We start from the raw sequence: 21,305 nt of genomic DNA, 5'->3' as shown, positions 1-21,305 counted from the left end.
CTTGCGGGCGCTGCAGGATTTCAGTCCTTCACGGCGTAGTGTGTTACCAATTGTTTTCTTGGTGACTATGGTCCCAGCTGCCTTGAGATCATTGACAAGATCCTCCCGTGTAGTTCTGGGCTGATTCCTCACTATTCTCATGATCATTGCAACTCCACGAGGTGAGATCTTGCATGGAGCCCCAGGCCGAGGGAGATTGACAGTTATTTTGTGTTTCTTCCATTTGCGAATAATCGCACCAACTGTTGTCACCTTCAAACCAAGCTGCTTGGCGATGGTCTTGTAGCCCATTCCAGCCTTGTGTAGGTCTACAATCTTGTCCCTGACATCCTTGGAGAACTCTTTGGTCTTGGCCATGGTGGAGAGTTTGGAATCTGATTGATTGATTGCTTCTGTGGACAGGTGTCTTTTATACAGGTAACAAGCTGAGATTAGGAGCACTCCCTTTAAGAGTGTGCTCCTAATCTCAGCTCGTTACCTGTATAAAAGACACCTGGGAGCCAGAAATCCTTCTGATTGGGAGGGGGTCAAATACTTATTTCCCTCATTAAAATGCAAATCAATTTATAACATTTTTGACATGCGTTTTTCTGGATTATTTTGTTGTTATTCTGTCTCTTATTGTTCAAAGAAACCTACCATTAAAATTATATACTTTTCATTTCTTTGTCAGTGGGCAAACGTACAAAATCAGCAGGGGATCAAATTCTTTTTTCCCTCACTGTAGTCTAAATCCAGGCCTTTAAAACACCAAACCATCAACATAATGAAATAGATATTGTAGCCTAATGAATTTATATCTTCAACAGTAAATCAAATAATCCAGAGACTTGACAAGAAAGTGACAAGAAGTAATGAAAACACAATATTAACTAAACTTTACTATGGAACAATGGGAATTTAACACTATAAAGACCTAGGCTATTGTTAAAATAAATGTTTAGCTTTTAGGGACCAAAAAATAAGACCTAGAAACTTTGTTATGGCTACAAGTTTTCAATTTTGCTTATTGGTTTATTGAACTTCATCAACTCTGCCGAAGGAGGAGAAGTGTATTTCTTGTATGTGGAAGATGGACTCGAGTGAACTTAGACAACTTTCAGCACCTCACTGGCGTGGACAGCACTTGGTCCAGAAAGGGCATCATGGCGGTGCTGAAATTGCTGCTGTTTTGCCACCCCACTCATATTAGAAATGCAAGGGCCATTTTACTGAGTGTTGAACAATGTAGTCTTGAATAGCATGTTTGTGGCCCACAGCCTTTCCACAGTAGGTCAGCGAATCAGACTTTACCCCCAAAAATAACAATTAATGAAGGACATAAGGACATAAAACTTGATGTAGATAAACTAACATGCATTAGCTCTCACTTACCACCACCCAAGGGTCACCAGGACAGAGCCATGTATTGTAGCCTACTGTAAGTTAATGTGAGAGGTTATGGTTGACCTGTGTAAGACTACTTTAGGTCACACATTATTTGGATAGTCCGGAAAGTCAAAATATCAACAAGCTATCTGTTAATAAGCAACTGCTTGCTAAGGTTACGGTTAGGGTTAGATTTAGAATAAGGGTTAGGGTAAGGGTTAAGTTTAGAGGGTTAGGGTAAGGGTTAAGTTTAGGGTTAGGATAAAGATTAACGTTAGAGCTAGGGTTAGGTTTAATAGATACACTATATATGCAAAAGTATATGGACACCCCTTCAAATTAGTGGATTTGGCTATTTCAGCCACACCCGTTGCTGACAGGTGTATAAAATCAAGCACACCGCCATGCAATCTCCATAGACAAACAGTGGCAGTAGAATGGCCTTACTGAAAATCTCAGTGACTTTCAACCTGGCACTGTCATAGGATGCCACCTTTCCAACAAGTCAGTTGTCACATTTCTGCCCTGCTAGAGCTGCCCCGGTCAACTGTAAGTACTTTTATTGTGAAGTGGAAATGTCTATGAGTGTCACGCCCTGGCTCTGGGGACTCTTAAATGTTGAGCCAGGGTGTGTAGTTTCTATGTTTAGTTTTCTATGTTTGAGTTTCTAGATCGTGTAGATCTATGTTGGCCAGGGTGGTTCCTAATCAGAGGCAGCTGTAGTTCGTTGTCTCTGATTGGGGACCATACTTAGGCAGCCGTTTGGCACCAGTCTGTGTGGGATCTTGTTCCGTAAAGGTATGTTATTAGTCTACCTTGGACTTCACGTTTAGTTTGTTTGTTGTTTTGTTCGTGTTATGTACTTTAATAAATATGTACGCTTATCACGCTGCGCCTTGGTCCGTCTCATCCGTAAACGATCGTGACAGAAGATCCCACCAAATGAGGACCAAGCAGCATGCCCAGGAAGAGAGAATAGCGATGTCTCAGGTGGGCAAATGGTGGTCATGGGAGGAGATATTCGCGGGGAAAGGGCCATGGGCGAAGGTAAATGCCCAGGCAGGAGAGGAGAAACGGCGCCAACCGTGCCGACGACGGACACCCGAGGCAACCCCAATAAAAAAAATTGGGGGGGCACACAGCGTGGACGACGAGGCAGCAGGAGGCAGCGACAGGGCGAATCTGCAGATTAGGAGAGGAGGCCACCAGGTTACGGGGGCTATTGGTCCAGAGGGAGCAGGAGTTAATTGGTCAGAGGGAGGAGCTACAGGAGGCGATAAGGGAGAAGGAGAGTGTAGAGGCACGGCGAGAGGAGCTGGTTAGGCAGCAGAAGGAGCGGGGGTTTAGAAGGGAACCCAGTCCCGCTCCTTGCACCAAGCAAGTGGTGTGTGTCGCCAGTCCGGTCCGGCCCGTTCCTGATCCCCGCACTAAGCCAGTGGTGCGTGTTCCCAGTACGGCCCGACCCATTCCTGCTTCCCGCACAAGGCCAGTGGTGTGTGTTCCCAGTACGGTCCGGCCCGTTCCTGCTCCCCGCACTAAGCTAGTGGTGCGTGTTCCCAGTACGGCCCGACCCGTTCCTGCTCCTCGCACTAAGCCAGTGGTGTGTGTCCACAGTCCGGTACGGCCCGTTCCTGCTCCCCGCACCAAGCCAGTGGTGCGTGTTCCCAGTCCGGCCCGGCCCGTTCCTGCTCCCTGCACCAAGCCAGTGGTGCGTGTTCCCAGTCCGGCCCGGCCCGTTCCTGCTCCCCGCACCAAGCCAGTGGTGTATATTCCCAGTCCGGCCCGGCCTGTTCCTGTCCCTCGCACCAAGACAGTGGTGCGCGTCGCCAGCCCGGTCCGGCCTGTTCCTGCCCCTCGCACCAAGCCAGTGGTGCGCGTCGCCAGTCCAGTACGGCCCATTCCTGCTCCCCGCACCAAGCCAGTGGTGCGCGTCGTCAGCCCGGTCCGGCCCGTTCCTGCTCCCCGCACCAAGCCAGTGGTGCGTGTGTCCAGTCCGGCACGGCCCGTGCCTGTTCCACCGGTGCCTGGTCCGGCACCGGTCAGCTGCTCCACTCCGGAGCCAGAGCAATCCGCTCCACCGGGGTCCGGTCCAACTCCAGTCAGCGGATCCACTCCGGAGCCAGAGCAATCCGCTCCACCGGTGCCCAGTCCAGCTCCGGCCAGCGGCTCCAGTCCGGAGCCTGTACAGTTCGATCCACCGTCGTCGGGTCCAGCTCCAGTCAGTGGTGCCAGACCAGACCAGGGGCGCAACAGGGAGGTGGAGAGAAAGTGGTGGTTACGCCCGGAGCCGGATCCGCCTCCGAGGCGGAATGCCCACCCGGCCCCTACCCTGTTATGTTTATGGGGCGCGGTCGGAGTCCGCACCTTTGGGGGGGGTACTGTCACGCCCTGGCTCTGGGGACTCTTAAATGTTGAGCCAGGGTGTGTAGTTTCTATGTTTAGTTTTCTATGTTTGAGTTTCTAGATCGTGTAGATCTATGTTGGCCAGGGTGGTTCCCAATCAGAGGCAGCTGTAGTTCGTTGTCTCTTATTGGGGACCATACTTAGGCAGCCGTTTGGCACCAGTCTGTGTGGGATCTTGTTCCGTAAAGGTATGTTATTAGTCTACCTTGGACTTCACGTTTAGTTTGTTTGTTGTTGGTGCGTGGAGCAGGGACAGGCCGGGCTGGGCTGTCGACGCACACCGTAGGCTTGGTGCGTGGAGCAGGGACAGGCCGGACCGGGCTGGCGACGCACACCGTAGGCTTGGTGCGTGGAGCAGGGACAGGCCGGACTGGGCTGGCGACGCACACCGTAGGCTTGGTGCGTGGAGCAGGGACAGGCCGAACCGGGCTGTGGAGACGGATAGGAGGCCTGGAGTGAATAGCGGCCACCACCCGTCCTGGCTGAATGCCTACCCTCACACACTCTGTGTGAGGCATCCGCACAGGACGTACAGGGCGGTGTACCCCTGGCCTGGTGGCCTTCTGGATCCGCCCCCTTTTCTCCTCCGTCAGCCCCGTCGTCCATGCTGTGTGCCCCCCTAAAAAAATTTCTGGGGTTGCCTCACGACCGTCCGACGACGACCCTGATCACGCCGTAGCTCCTCTCTACGGCGCGCCTCCACCGTCTCACTCCATGGCCGGCGATCCATCCCGGCCAGGATTTCCTCCCAGGTCCAGGACCCCTGCCCGTCCAAGATCTGCTCCCACGTCCAGGCTGCCTGCTCCTGGACACGCTGCTTGGTCTTGGTATGGTGGGTTTTTCTGTCACGATCGTCGTAGTAATGAGTAGACCAAGGCGCAGCGTGAGAAACAAACATGACTTTAATTAGTTAAAGTTTCTAAACAAAACAAAACACGACTCGTGAAGTCCACGGTGACAATGACCGAACACGGAACAAAAACCCACAAACACAAAGTGAAACACAGACAGTTAAATATGGCTCCCAATCAGAGACAACCAGCACACAGCTGACACTCGTTGCCTCTGATTGGGAGTCACTCAGTCAAACATAGAAAATGACGAACTAGAAACACCCAACATAGAAACAGAACACATAGAATGAACACACCCTGGCTCAACATAATGAGTCCCAGAGCCAGGGTGTGACAGGTAAGCAGTGCTTACCCTGTGATAATCTAATTATAAAAAGCTGTTATGAAAAGCCAAATAAAAAATACAATTATATACAAAATAGTCATTCTTTTTTGTTATCTAATGTTTTTTCCTCAGTGATTCTGGTGGTTTTTATGCTCAAAATCTCAAAATGTGCTAAAACAGCATCAAAACCTCATGAGAGGCTCAAGGATATTCATACCTTTCTTTCCATCCATTCAAAGCCATTAAAATCCTTGACGTGCGCTGCCTTTCCTGACTCCAGTCATAGGGTCAGCATAGGTGTCGCTGGTTTGCCTAGTATGGGGGATTTATTATTCTCCTAATTGATGGGATGAATAGCTTAGAAGGAATGCATTAATGATAAACATAGGTTTGTACTATACTGATATAAATTGTTTCACATAACAGGCTGTGATTCATGTAAGGAACGTTAGGGGCTAGGATGAGATAAGACTTGTATTTCTCACAGATACGAACACTGCCCCTTTGTGATCTGTGAACCATCCTTGGACGTAGGAATGGTGTCTAAGGGAGCTGGCTCTTCTCACTATGACAGGTTGTTATGATAAACTTATGCCTGGCAACAGGGGTGCGTCAACGGATTGGCTGAGTAAGTCTAAACCACGCTCAAGTCTCTACTCTGATTGGCCAGCAGAGAGGTGGGAAACTCTCTCTGTCAGAGTATTTGAGGAAGAACCTGGAACAATGGATTTAGTTCTCTGAGTGCCCTGCGAGGCATATCGGGAAGCCCGTATATACGAAACATCATATTTACCATTGAAGGTTTTTGCATTAATTAAAATAACTAGTATATCTTAGAAGTTGTGTTGACCTCTTTTGTTCCTAATGCCAGATTTGAATTGACGCAACTTCGACACTAGCTTGAAGTAGGTACATTTGTTGCATTGAGCCGATTTTATATTTTGCGTGTGCGTATTGCCTAAACATGTTGTGTGGATATTGCCTGGGGTAAACTGTGTACATTTGGACGTGTCTACATAATTTGGCACTCGCATCCCTTGAACTGAACAAAGCTAGCTAGCAAAAACAACCTGACTAATGGACACTACTATACTGCACCTCAAATAACGTAACGCACCATTTGGAGGGTTCAAAGAGTGGAATGTCAACTATAATGAAAGTTAAGACCAGACAGAGGCAGCATACAGCATACAAAACTTGACTTTATTCATGACAGGCAAGGCATGACAGAAGGCAACCACCAACTCCCTCACTGCTAGCTGTCAGGCAGGCGAACAGTGAGTACTGGACTGTCCACTTGTCTGAAACGTCATTACCAAATAAAAAAATTTACCCAGACTTTTACACATCTATGACATTTACTTTTGCTTTGTGGATGTAGTGGGAATGGGGCTTCTCCCACCACTCAATGCAGGCCAGAGCCTTGGCTTCTATAAGATGGATGCGACTAACTACACTACAACTATTCTAAGTGCGTGGCTGCATGGGGGCACACTCGTGCAGGAGGATTCTTCTGCTCTCCGACCGGCTGGATTCCCTAATGGATTAATCTTCATGTGTGCTGCGTGGGCGAACTGTGCTACCTACTAGCTACTGTTTGTGTGTGTGTGACTTTTTGTATCAGTGTGAAAATAGAAGGAGACCTTGGGGATGCCTCTCCAGTCCCACACGACCGTGGGCCTGCTGTGTGCATGCATAATAAAATAATGGACATAGGGTTCTGCTGTCACTTTTACAACACTGTCACCAAGAGGTTCACCAGACGAATGGACTTAATTTACAAGTAAAAGGTAGGCCTAAATGCATTTTGCTTTGCAATTTGCATGTTAAGCTACTGTTGAATCATGAAAATAGACCACATCCCTTCAAATGCATTTGATTTATCAAGCTAGAATTTAGTTTTTGATGAGACACTTTTGAACAGCCTTTTTTTGTCATTTCGATTGTTGATCTGGAAATTTCGTTAGAAAAGTATTAATTACATATGTGTGTGTAATAATATTTCATATTTTATGTGGTGTGTGTGTGTTTGCGTGCCCCGCGTTGTAAGAATTGTAAATCCATTGTGAAAGGCTATGGAGTTTGCGTTGCAAATTATTTGGATGAAATGTGTACATATATTGGTATTTTAGTGCCACCTATCAGTTGTAACTATGGATACTACATCGGTCTATGGCTGAGCTGAGTTGAGCAGTGTGCCATTTTGCTGGATGATATGAAATATGCTGCCATCAGAGGCTATCGCTTGTGTATCTTGGTATTTACATTTGGTGTCACTCTGGTTGTTGGATATATCTGTTGTATGGTGAACTTGGGCTTCATCAAGGTTTATTTGTGAATAAATCTGGCTTTGATAATAGCCTGTGCTTTCCCAGACACCGACCTCACTGCACGTCATTAGCCAACTGAATAGTATACTACTAGCTACTGGAAAAGGACAGACCAGAAATGTTCATTTTTATAACACTGTTGCATAGTGATTTAATATTTAATTGGTGTCAGATGCCTCAGCAGATCATTAGGGCAAAATGTGCCTCACCAAGCCTATTTTCATCAGAGGCATTAGTATGATCTCTTCTGGATGTTGGGGTCACAGTAGGCTAGAAAACCCCCATGCATATGCATGCCACATGTAAAACAAAACCAGAACTCATCAATGATATCCTCATTAAACATTTCAGGTGACTGATGATACAAAAATGTGTTTAATTATTCTCTAACTTTTGTTTATAAAGATCCAGTCCATTTACAAAATTGGAGGCCCCTTACACTTCAGTGTTGTGATGCAAAAATCCTAGCAAAATGTATAGCGCATAGAATTAAAAAGGTATTGTCGGATATTATTCATTGTAATCAGACAGGTTTTTTACATGGAAGATACATTGGAGATAATATAAGGCAAGTATTGGAAACAATAGAACACTATGGAAAATATGGGAAACCAGGCCTGCTATTCATAGCAGACTTCGAAAAGGCATTTGATAAAGTTCGACTGGGGTTTATATATAAATGCCTGGAGCATTTCAATTTTGGAGAATCTCTTATAAAATGGGTCAAAATCATGTATAGTAACCCTAGGTGTAAAATAGTAAATAATGGCTATTTCTCAGAAAGTTTTAAACTGTCAAGAGGAGTGAAACAAGGTTGTCCACTATCGGCATATCTATTTATTGTGGCCATCGAGATGTTAGCTATTAAAATCAGATCCAATAATAATATCAGAGGATTAGAAATAAAGGGCTTAAAAACAAAGGTGTCATTGTACGCAGATGATTCATGTTTTCTTTTAGATCCACAACTAGAATCCCTCCACAGCCTCATAGAGGATCTAGATACATTTTCTAACCTCTCTGGATTAAAACCAAATTATGACAAATGTACTATATTACGTATTGGATCACTAAAAAATACAATTTTTACATTACCATGTAGTTTACCAATAAAATGGTCTGATGGTGATGTGGATATACTCGGAATACATATCCCAAAGGAAATAAATGATCTCACTTCAATAAATTTTAATAGAAAGTTAGCAAAAATAGATAAGATCTTACTACCATGGAAAGGAAAATACCTGTCAATTTGTGGAAAATCACCCTGATTAACTCTTTAGTATTATCCCAGTTTACCTATTTGCTTATGGTCTTGCCTACGCTTAGCAAACAGTTTTTTAAATTATATGAGAAAAAAATATTTAATTTTATTTGGAACGGCAAGCCAGACAAAATTAAAAGAGCATATTTATATAATGAATATGAATTCGGAGGACAGAAATTATTAAATATTAAAGCATTAGACCTATCACTAAAATCTTCAGTCATCCAAAAGTTATACTTAAATCCGAACTGGTTCTCAAGCAAATTAGTAAGATTGTCTCACCCACTGTTCAAGAAAGGCCTTTTTCCCTTTATTCAGATTACAACCTCTCACTTTCAGTTATTTGAAAAGGAAATAATCTCCCAAATGTCACTATTTCTAAAACAAGCCATAGAAAGTTGGTTGCAATTTCAATTTAATCCTCCAGAAACAACAGAACAAATAATGCAACAAATATTGTGGTTAAATTCAAATATACTAATTGACAAAAAACCTTTATTTTTTGACAGAATGTTTAAAAAAGGTATAATCTTCGTAAATGATATCATCGGTAGGACTGGTGGAGTTATGTCGCACATGCAGCTAACAAAAACATATGGAAATGTCTGCTCTACCCAAAATTACAACCAAATAATTGCAGCCTTACCGCAAAAGTGGAAGAGGAAAGTTGAAGGGGGAGAAAGTAAGGAACTTGTCTGTCGGCCTTGCATTAAAGAACATAATTGGTTAAGGAAAACTGTGATAAATAAAAAAGTATATCAGTTTCACTTAAGGACCAAAGGATTGACAGCCATCCCATATAGATTGAAAAATAGTTGGGAAGAGATCTTTGACGTACCGATCCCATGGCATAGTGTTTATGAACTGACACGCAAAACGACACCGGATTCAAAAATTTGAATCTTTCAATTTTAATTATTATATAAAATTCTTGCTACCAATAGAATGTTATTTATATGGGGGATACAATCTTCCCAGCTCTGCAGATTTTGCTGTGAAGAGACAGAATCATTAGATCATTTGTTTTGGTTCTGTCCATTTGTAGCTTGTTTTTGGACACAGGTCCAGGAATGGCTAAAGGATTGCAATATTTACCCGGAACTAACCTTGCAGATAGCATTACTGGGTGATCTGAAAAGTCATAGTCAATCAATCAATAATATAATAATACTTTTAGCAAAAATGTTTATTTTTAATTCACAATCTGTAGAAGCAATGAGAATAGAAAGGTTCAGAACTTTTGTAAAACATCACAGTACGGTTGAAATATATATGGCAAATAGAAATCCTATATGGATGGTGTTAAGAGATAGATGGGAGGTATTGAATAGAGTTGAAGGATGGGACTAATAACAAATAACAACAAATAATAACAAAGATAGCTAATAATGTAAGCATACTGTGTCCATAATAAGTATATAGGTTGTATGTTGGGAGCTTTTGGGAAAGAGCACAGTTAGAAAGATATGGCATTTAGAAGCAAACCGGATGGACATCATGAAAATGATCGGAGAGGTTGAGAGTAGAAGAAGTTCAGGAGCAAAAAAAATAAATAATAATATATATATATATATATATAATAGAATTATTGTAAAATTAACTCTGTCCATAAGGTGTAGATAGTAAGTATAGACCGGAAGTAGAGGCCTGGGCATTGTTGTTCACTAATTTACTCCAAGTAGGGAAAGGATGGTGGGGTTGAAAAGTAATAAAGGGGAATATATATAAAAAATAAAAATAAACATGGGGGATTGGAAGTGATGCAGACAATTACATTGATAGAAGATACAATCTATCTGCAATATTAAGCTGATCCATTCCCCAGAAAATAAAAAATAAAAATAAAAATAAAAAACTTTGATTTGTGTGTGTGTGTGTGTATTTTGTATTTTGTATTTATTAAGGATCTTCCTGGGGTCCAAACAAGATTAAGGCATTTACGTCTGTGTGTGTCTGTGTGTGTGTGTTCACGGTCTCACTGCAGTTATACAGTAACTGACGCACATGTAGGAACAATATCTGATACACACAATATGTTCAGCGCCACAGGGAAATACACCTCAAATGTCAAATGAATTAATGAATATGAGAAGAACCCTTACAAGAGGGTTATTGCTTGAGCTGTAATATGTCACATTGATGATATAGTTATTTAAAGGGAGTACAGATTTGCATTTATAACTAATAAGGATGAAGGAAGGAGATATTGAGCAAGTAGAATAAGAGGTAGTTAAAGAAAATCAAGGAAAAATATGATTTAAATGTTTGTTTGTTTCAACCAATGACTCTTTAAGACAATCGACCTTCCCCACTGGCATCTAGAAGCACTTGAAATAAAATATTATTCTGCAAACATTCAGCACTTAAGCCCAAAAGAAACAACAGAAAGTGAATCAAAATGATAGCTATGACCTATCTGAGTTTATTTCACAATAACACTTTGGATGTGCCATTAGATTACTAGACCATCCATCAAATCAAATCCAAAAACAAACAAAAGAATCCCATGCGCCGAATACAACAGGTGTAGACCTTACCGTGAAATGCTTACTTACAAGCCCTTAACCAACAATGCAGTTCAAGAAATAGAGTTAAGAAAATATTTACTAAATAAAATAAAGTAGAAGCTGTTAAGGAGCCTTTTGGATCAAGACGTGGCGCTCCGGTACCGCTTGCTGTGTGGTAGCAGAGAGAACAGTCTATGACTTGGGTGACTGGAGTCTTTGACAATTTTTTGGGCCTTCCTCTGACACGCCTAGTATATAGGTCCTAGATTGCAGGAAGCTTGGCCCCAGTGATATACTGGGCTGTACGCACTACATATCAGGCGGTGATGCAACCAGTCAGGATGCTCTCGATGGTGCAACTGTATAACCTTTTGAGGATCTGGGGACCCATGCCAAATCTTTTCAGTCTCCTGAGGGGGAAAAGGCGTTGTTGTGCCCTCTTCACAACTTTCTTGGTGTGTTTGGACCATGATAGTTTGTTGGTGATGTGGACACCAAGGATCTTGAAACTCTCGACCCGCTCCACTACAGCCCCGTCGATGTGAATGGGGGTGTGTTCGGCCCTCCTTTTCCTGTAGTCCACGATCATCTCGTTTGTCTTGTTCACGTTGAGGGAGAGGTTGTTGTCCTGGAACCACACTGCCAGGTCTCCGACCGGCTGGATTCCCTGATGGATGAATCTACCTGTGTGCTGCGTGGGCAAACTGTGCTTTCTACTATCTACTGTTTGTGTGTGTGTTACTTTTTGTGTCAGTGTGAAAATAGAAGGAGGCCTTGGGGATGCGTCTCCAGTCCCACACGACCGTGGGCCTGCTGTGTGCATGCATAATAAAATAATGGACATAGGGTTCTGCTGTCACTTTTACAACACTGTCACCAAGAGGTTCACCAGACGAATGGACTTAATTTACAAGTAAAGGTAGGCCTAAATGCATTTTGCTTTGCAATATGCGTGTTAAGCTACTGTTGAATCATGAAAATAGACCACATCCCTTCAAATGCATTTGATTTATCAAGCTAGAATTTAGTTTTTGATGAGACACTTTTGAACAGCCTTTTTTATTCATTTCGATTGTTGATCTGGACATTTTGTTAGAAAAGTATTAATTACATATGTGTGTGTAATAATATTTCATATTTTATGTGGTGTGTGTGTGTTTGCGTGCCCCGCGTTGGAAGAATTGTAAATCCATTGTGAAAGGCTATGGAGTTTGCGTTGCAAATTATTTGGATGAAATGTGTACATATATTGGTATTTTAGTGCCACCTATCAGTTGTAACTATGGATACTACATCGGTCTATGGCTGAGCTGAGTTGAGCAGTGTGCCATTTTGCTGGATGATATGAATAATGCTGCCATCAGAGGCTATCGCTTGTGTATCTTGGCTACATTGGTATTTACATTTGGTGTCACTCTGGTTGTTGGATATATCTGTTGTATGGTGAACTTGGGCTTCATCAAGGTTTATTTGTGAATAAATCTGGCTTTGATAATAGCCTGTGCTTTCCCAGACACCGACCTCACTGCACGTCATTGGCCAACTGAATAGTATACTACTAGCTACTGGAAAAGGACAGACCAGAAATGTTCATTTTTACAACACTGTTGCATAGTGATTTAATATTGAATTGTTGTCAGATGCCTCAGCAGATCATTAGGGCAAAATGTGCCTCACCAAGCCTATTTTCATCAGAGGCATTAGTATGATCTCTTCTGGATGTTGGGGTCACAGTAGGCTAGAAAACCCCTATGCATATGCATGCCACATGTAAAACAAAACCACAACTCATCAATGATATCCTCATTAAACATTTCAGGTGACTGATGATACAAAAATGTGTTTAATTATTCTCTAACCTTTGTTTGTGTGTGTGTGTGTGTGTGTGCATTTTGTATTTTGTATTTATTAAGGATCCCCATTCACTGCTGCCTAGGCAGCAGCTACTCTTCCTGGGGTCCAAACAAGATTAAGGCATTTACGTCTGTGTGTGTCTGTGTGTGTGTGTGTTCACGGTCTCACTGCAGTTATACAGTAACTGACGCACATGTGGGAACAATATCTGATACACACAATATGTTCAGCGCCACGGGGAAATACACCTCAAATGTCAAATGAATTAATAACTATGAGAAGAACCCTTACAAGAGGGTTATTGCTTGAGCTGTAATAGGTCACATTGATGATATAGTTATTTAAAGGGAGTACAGATTTGCATTTATAACTAATAAGGATGAAGGAAGGAGATATTGAGCAAGTAGAATAAGAGGTAGTTAAAGAAAATCAAGGAAAAATATGATTTAAATGTTTGTTTGTTTCAACCAATGACTCTTTAAGACGATCTACCTTCCCCACTGGCATCTAGAAGCACTTGAAATAAAATATTATTCTGCAACCATTCAGCACTTAAGACCAAAAGACCAAAAGAAACAACAGAAAGTGAATCAAAATGATAGCTATGGCCTACCTGAGTTTATTTGACAATAACACTTTGGATGTGCCATTAGATTACTAGACCATCCATCAAATCAAATCCAAAAACAAACAAAAGAATCCCATGCGCCAAATACAACAGGTGTAGACCTTACCGTGAAATGCTTACTTACAAGCCCTTAACCAATGATGCAGTTCAAGAAATACCGCTTGCTGTGTGGTAGCAGAGAGAACAGTCTATGACTTGGGTGACTGGAGTCTTTGACAATTTTTTGGGCCTTCCTCTGACACGCCTAGTATATACTGTAGGTCCTAGATTGCAGGAAGCTTGGCCCCAGTGATATACTGGGCTGTACGCACTACATATCAGGCGGTGATGCAACCAGTCAGGATGCTCTCGATGGTGCAGCTGTATAACTTTTTGAGAATCTGGGGACCCATGCCAAATCTTTTCAGTCTCCTGAGGGGGAAAAGGCATGTTGTGCCCTCTTCACGACTTTGTTGGTGTATTTGGACCATGATAGTTTGTTGGTGATGTGGACACCAAGGATCTTGAAACTCTCGACCCGCTCCACTACAGCCCCGTCGATGTGAATGGGGGTGTGTTCGGCCCTCCTTTTCCTGTAGTCCACGATCATCTTGTTTGTCTTGTTCACGTTGAGGGAGAGGTTGTTGTCCTGGCACCACACTGCCAGGTCTCTGACCTGCTCCCTATAGCCTGTCTCATCGTTGTCAGTGATCAGGACTACCACTGTTGTGTTGTCAGCAAACTTAATGATGGGGTTGGAGTCGTGCTTGGCCACGCAGTTGTGGGTGAACAGGGAGTACAGGAGGGGACTAAGCATGCACCCCTGAGGGGCCCCCGTGTTGAGGATCAGCATGGCACTTGTGTTGTTGCCTAGCCATACCACCTGGGGGTGGCCCGTCAGGAAGTCCAGGATCCAATTGCAGATGGAGGTGTTTAGTCCCAGGGTCCTTAGCTTAGTGATGAGCTTTGTAGGCAGTATGGTGTTGAACGCTGAGCTGTAGTCAATGAACAGCATTCTCACATAGGTGTTCCTTTTGTCCAGGTGGGAAAGGGCAGTGTGGAGTGCAATTGAGATTGCATCATCTGTGGATCTGTTGGGGCGGTATCGAGTTGGAGTGGGTCAAGTGTTTCTGGGATGATGGTGTTGATGTGAGCCATGACCAGCCTTTCAAAGCACTTCATGGCTACCGACGTGAGTGCTACGGGGCGGTAGTCATTTAGGCAGGTTACCTTCGCTTTCTTGGGCACAGGGACTATGGTGGTCTGCTTGAAACATGTAGGTTTTACAGACTCGGTCAGGGACAGCTTGAAATACACTTGCCAGTTGGTCAGCAGATGCTCTGAGTTCACGTCATGGTAATCCGTCTGGCCCCGCGTCTGAGGGCATAGCGGGATTTCTTATAATCTTCCGGATTAGTGTCCTGCTCCTTGAAAGCGGCAGCTCTAGCCTTTAGCTCGATGCGGATGTTACCTGTAAATCATGGCTTCTGGTTTGGATATGTACGTACGTCACTGTGGGGACGACGTCGTCGATGCACTTATTGATGAAGCCGATGACTGAGGTGGTATACTCCTCAATGCCATTGGATGAATCCCGGAACATATTCCAGTCTGTGCTAGCAAAACAGTCCTGTAGCATAGCATCCACGTCATCTGACCACTTCCGTATTGAGCGAGTCACTGGTACTTTCTGCTTTAGTTTTTGCTTGTAAGCAGGAATCAGGAGGATATAATTATGGTCAGATTTGCCAAATGGAGGGCAAGGGAGAGCTTTGTATGCGTTTCTGTGTGTGGAGTAAAGACGGTCTAGAGTTTTCTTTCCTCTGGTTGCACATGTGACATGCTGGTAGAAATGAGGTAAAACTGATTTAATTTGCCTGCATTAAAGTCCCCGGCCACTAGGAGCGCTGCGTCTGGATGAGCATTTTCTTGTTTGCTTATGGCCTTATACAGCTGGTTAAGTGTGGTCTAAGCGCCAGCATCGGTTTGTGGTGGTAAATAGACGGCTACGAAAAATATAGATGAAAACTCTCTTGGTAGATAGTGTGGTTTACAGCTTATCATGAGGTACTCAGGCGAGCAATACCTTGAGACTTCCTTAATATTAGACATCGTGCACCAGCTGTTATTGACAAATAGACAAACACCACCACTCCTCGTCATACTGGACGTAGCAGTTCTGTCCTGCCGATGCATGGAAAACCCAGCCAACTGTATATTATCCGTGTCGTTGTTCAGCCACGACTCGGTGAAACATAAGATATTACAATTTTTTATGTCCCATTGGTAGGTTAGTCTCGAACGGAGCTCATCCAGTTTATTCTCCAGTGATTGCATGTTGGCCAATAGAACGGATGGTAGAGGCGGTTACCCACTCGCTGACGAATTCTCACAAGGCACCCCGATCTCCGCCCCCTGTACCTCCATCTTTTTTTCACACGAATGACAGGGATTTAGGCCTGGTCTTGGAGAAACAGTATATCCTTCGTCCAGTTCGAGGTGAGTAATCGCTGTTCTGATATCCAGAAGCTCTTTTCGGTCATAAGAGAAGGTAGCAGCAACATTATGTACAAAATAAGTTACAAACAATGCGAAAAAACACACAAAATAGCACAGTTGGTTAGGAGCCAGTAAAATGGCAGCCATCCCCTCCGGTGCCATTACTGATCCAAAACACATCTCCTTTTTTGGAGTCCAGCTGTCCCATTATCTTCTGTCATATTAACCTGGGATGGACCCTTAGCTCAGAGGCGTGGGAGAGGGGTGCAGTGATGAACCAGTACTATTTCCTGTCAGTGCCCACACGCTTCCACACCCTTCTGCACTTCCTATGCTAATCTGTAACTCTCTCTCGCTCTCTAATTTATACTCCCTCCTCCTAGCTTGATTACTGTAAAATGGGTCCATCAGTGGAGGTCATTGTGATTGTCATTTTCCTGATCAGTGTTACTACCAAAGAGCTGCTTGTAATATAATAATAATAATATGCCATTTAGCAGACGCTTTTATCCAAAGCGACTTACAGTCATGCGTGCATACATTTTTGTGTATGGGTGGTCCCGGGGATCGAACCCACTACCTTGGCGTTACAAGCGCCGTGCTCTACCAGCTGCTTGTGAAATGTGAAACACGATGGCTGTATCTAAAGACATAGCCGTCAAACCCTTGCTTCCTCCGTCCTTGTTTCCTCCAATTCCTCACTTCCCTTTCAAAGTGAATTGGAGGAGGAGTTTCAGGGGAGGAACCTTGGATCCTTTCGCCCAATGCATTTTGAGAGGTGAGGAATTTGAGGAAACAAGTATGGAGGAAGCAAGGATTTGACGACTCGTAACGTTTTCAGATGCAGCCTTTGTGACTTATTAGTACTCAGGGAGAACTCGCTTATCAAGAGTGTCAAGAGTCTCAACTACTTTCCCCAATAGACATACCTGTGAGGAGGTGATGTTGAAGGAGTTAGGCGCAGGAGGGTAAATCACAGAATAACAGCTTTATTCCGCAAATACAGAGTTACGCAGTAATGCGTTAAAAACACTCCAGTGCACAAAACAGGCGCACTGGAAAATACAAGGCACACAGGAAAATATCCCGGCGATACAAAATACACGGAGCTCCACCGAGCTTCACTATCCTCCACAATAAACAATCACACACAAAGACAAGGGGGCAGAGGGAACACTTATACAGGTACTGATGAGGGGATATGAACCAGATGTGTGTAATAAACAAGACAAAATAAATGGAATGATGAGATGAGGAGCGGCAGTGGCTAGAAGGCCGGTGACGATGACCGCCGAAGCCTGCCCGAACAAGGAGAGGAGGCAGCTTCGGAGGAAGTCGTGACAATACCACGGTAACCCTTAATTTTACAGCCTGTTAATTACTATGTATTTAGTAGGTACATACATTGTAACTAAAACAAAATACGTAGCAACAATTTAGTCCTACACTGACTTACTAGGAACCAAGCAAGTACTACATACAAAGTCACAAAATGTAACTACAGTGCATTCGGAAAGTATTCAGACCCCTTGACTTTTTCCAGATTTTGTTACGTTACAGCCTTACTCTAAAATGTTTTTTTCCCTCATCAATCTACACACAATACCCCATAATGACGAAGCAAAAACTGTTTTTTATACATTTTAGTACATTTATTACAAATAAAAAAGTATCACATTTACATAAGTATTCAGACCCTTTACTCAGTACTTTGTTGAAGCACCTTTGGCAGTGATTACAGCCTCAAGTCTTCTTGGGTATGACGCTACAAGCTTGGCACACCTGTATTTGGGGAGTTTCTCCCATTCTTCTATGCAGATCCTCTCAAGCTCTGTAAGGTTGGATGGGGAACGTCGCTGCACAGCTATTTTCAGGTCTCTCCAGAGATGTTCGAGTCCGGGCTCTGGTTGGGCCACTCAAGGACATTCAGAGACTTGTCCCGAAGCCACTCCAGCGTTGTCTTGGCTGTGTGCTTAGGGTCGTTGTCCTGTTGGAAGGTGAACCTTCGCCCCAGTCTGAGGTCCTGAGCGCTCTGGAGCAGGTTTTCATCAAGGATCTCTCTGTACTTTGCTCCATTCATCTTTCCCTTGATCCTGACTAGTCTCCCAGTCCCTGCCGCTGAAAAATATCCCCACAGCATGATGCTTCCACCACCATGCTTCACCGTAGGGATGGTGCCAGGTTTCCTCCAGACGTGACGCTTGGCATTGAGGCCAAAGAGTTCAATCTTGGTTTCATCAGACCAGAGAATCTTGTTTTTCATGGTCTGAGAGTCCTTTAGGTGCCTTTTGGCTAACTCCAAGCGGGCTGTCATGTGCCTTTTATTGAGGAGTGGCTTCCGTCTGGCCACTCTTCCATAAAGGCCTGATTGGTGGAGTGCTGCAGAGATGGTTGTCCTTCTGGATGGTTCTTCCATCTCCACAGAGGAACTCTAGAGCTCTGTCAGAGTGACCACTGGGTTCTTGGTCACGTCCCTGACCAAGGCCCTTCTCCCCCGATTACTCAGTTTGGCCGGGTGGCCAGCTCTAGGAAGAGTCTTGGTGGTTCCAAACTTCTTCCATTTAAGAATGATGGAGGCCACTGTGTTCTTGGGGACCTTTATTGCTGCAGAAATGTGTTGGTACTCTTCCCCAGATCTGTACCTCGACACAATCCTGTCTCAGAGCTCTACAGACAATTCCTTCGACCTTATGGCTTGGTTTTTGCTCTGACATGCACTGTCAACTGTGGTACCTTATATATACAGGTGTGTGCCTTTCCAAATCATGTCCAATCAATTGAATTTAACACAGGTGGACTCCAATCAAGTTGTAGAAACATCTCAAGGATAATCAATGGAAACAGGATGCACCTGAACTCAATTTTGAGTCTCATAGCAAAGGGTCTGAATACTTATGTAAATAAGTTATTTCTGTTTTTAATTTTTAATCAATTTGCAAAAAAATTCTAAAAACCAGAGATATTGTGGGAAGGTTACTGTCTCTGTGACGTATCAAATCAAATCACATTTTATTGGTTGCATACACATATTTAGCAGATGTTATTGCGGGTGTAGCGAAATGCTTGTGATGTAGCGAAATACTTGTATCACTGGAGTAATTAGGCTTGCTCAATTTAGGCCTGGGCTTAACATGGTTTACCTCAGTACTAAAGAAGAGGACACCCACATGGGAGAGTGTCATAAAGTGAACCAAAACATTTTCTATCTAGACGTGTTGCTTTTATAAGCAATAAGCCAGTAAATTTACATCATATGATCATCATAGGATACAGAAAGGTGATTTTCTCAATCAAATAAAAAAATGTCATCTTACTCTGCCATGATTCTAGAACAAGCAGAGATTTTTCCATTCAACCCATTTTCCCTGACCTCTTGTTTACAATTAGAAACAATAAATAAAAGGAGAAATAAACGCGATTGAATAATCGGCCACAGACTGTTCTTGTCTTCATAATAAGAAGAGTGATTAACCTTATGCATATGGCAAGTCACTGTGTATTTTCACATTGTGCAAATCAGGAAATCAATGATTAGAAAACCGCTGTACACAGCTGATGTACCAGTATCCTGTGAGTATCTGCAATTATCTTCTCTTTCCGTCTTTAGTGATCTGTGACAAAGTCCCTCCTTGTGAGCCTGTAAATACTGATGTTCAACACTGATCATTTAGCCCTCATTGTCTCTCTGGCGTGAGAAGGCTGTTATCAAGAGCCATTTGACTTATGAGGAATCTCAATACAGAGAACCCTAAGAACAGAGAAAAAACTGATTTCACTCTCATAGAATATGATTGATTATTGTCACTATAATAAGATATCAACACTAGTTCATCCTTCACCCACTGATCTCCATTTACTAGTTAATCCTCCTAACAAGAGGTATCATATACCCTAAATATTATTTTAGCGCCAAGGTTTTCCATAGGGCATTAGTGACTCCAGGATAGAGACATTCATGGGTTTGAAATCATTCTTAATGGTCAGACTAATATCCTTTACCTTGGTCTCACTTTAAATAATTGGTAATTATAGAGAAATTACATGATTATAATAATAGTTTTCCCCAAACACCTATTATTTTACTACACCTGTAGATTGAAGAGCGCAATAAGAACCCATGGTCAACAGAGCTGCAAAAGTAGTACATGTTTTTAACCCTCCATCAGGTCAAAAACTGATTACATTAATATAATTCTGAAGCTACAACATTCAACAGTGTTTTGGATCACGAACAAACCCTCAACAGAACATTTTGTTTGAGAAGCAACAGCTTCAATATAAATGTTGAGAGGAGATACGAGTCTTCTATTATATCTGCCAGATCACATTCCATCCAGAATGTGAAGTGGAGATTCATTTAATCAACAAAATCTTTACTAATCACCCACTAAGCCAATACCACGGGCGCCAATGGTAATTACACTTGCTTTCCTATTTTGTGAGTGTAATTCTTTTTTTGTGACTTTATATTATGCTCTACTAATTGCTTATCAACATGCATTTACTACTCAGAAAGTACATGTTTTGGACAACTTTCACATACCTAATGAATCTTGTGCTGGTCTCTTGAACAATTGTATATGCTCTTCTTTTAGGTCTGCAGCATAGTATCAGAGTACTCATATTATTCAGGATTATTAATTATAATTATTAAGATCATTTGGTTTACTACCCTCTATGTTAGTCCTGGCAATAGAACAAGACATGTGTGTAATATATTTGACTCTAAACATGCTAAAACAAAGCCACCCAAAATGTCAACCTGCTTAAAATGCTTATTTAGAGACCTTTCTGATTCTTTATCAAATATTGAAAGGCTGTCAATGTTTTCATCACCAGTGTGAATGTCAATGTAGTTACACAGATGCCACCATTCTCCCTCGACGCTGCAGTTCCGGTGTGAAAAGCCCTTTTGTTTGCAGGTCACATCTGCACGTCATTTTCTGTGCATGTCGTAGGGGGCTCCCTCAGCACTGTCGTACACACAGGTTCACTTACTGAGAGACACCTCTTGCCCCCAGAGTCATGGTGGTCGAGCCCACTGTGAGAAGTTCATTATCACACTCTTAAAGACGGGAAAATGGAGTGGGGCTAGCTGGTGTTATGCATTGATTGTAACCTCTACCCACCTGAGGTTTTGTTTTTGTGTCAACACTACTATTGACAGATTGTCTACGTGGGCACTAACATCTTCCTTTGACATTCTCAAAATATATAAATATGTGGACAAGTGAGATAAAGCACCAAAACAGCAGGACCAGTGAGTGAATCATGACCAAAGGCAAGCAGAG

Source organism: Coregonus clupeaformis, chromosome 26 (assembly GCF_020615455.1).
Source record: "Coregonus clupeaformis isolate EN_2021a chromosome 26, ASM2061545v1, whole genome shotgun sequence".
Lineage (NCBI taxonomy): Eukaryota > Metazoa > Chordata > Actinopteri > Salmoniformes > Salmonidae > Coregonus > Coregonus clupeaformis.
Note: the sequence above shows the minus strand (reverse complement) of the source record.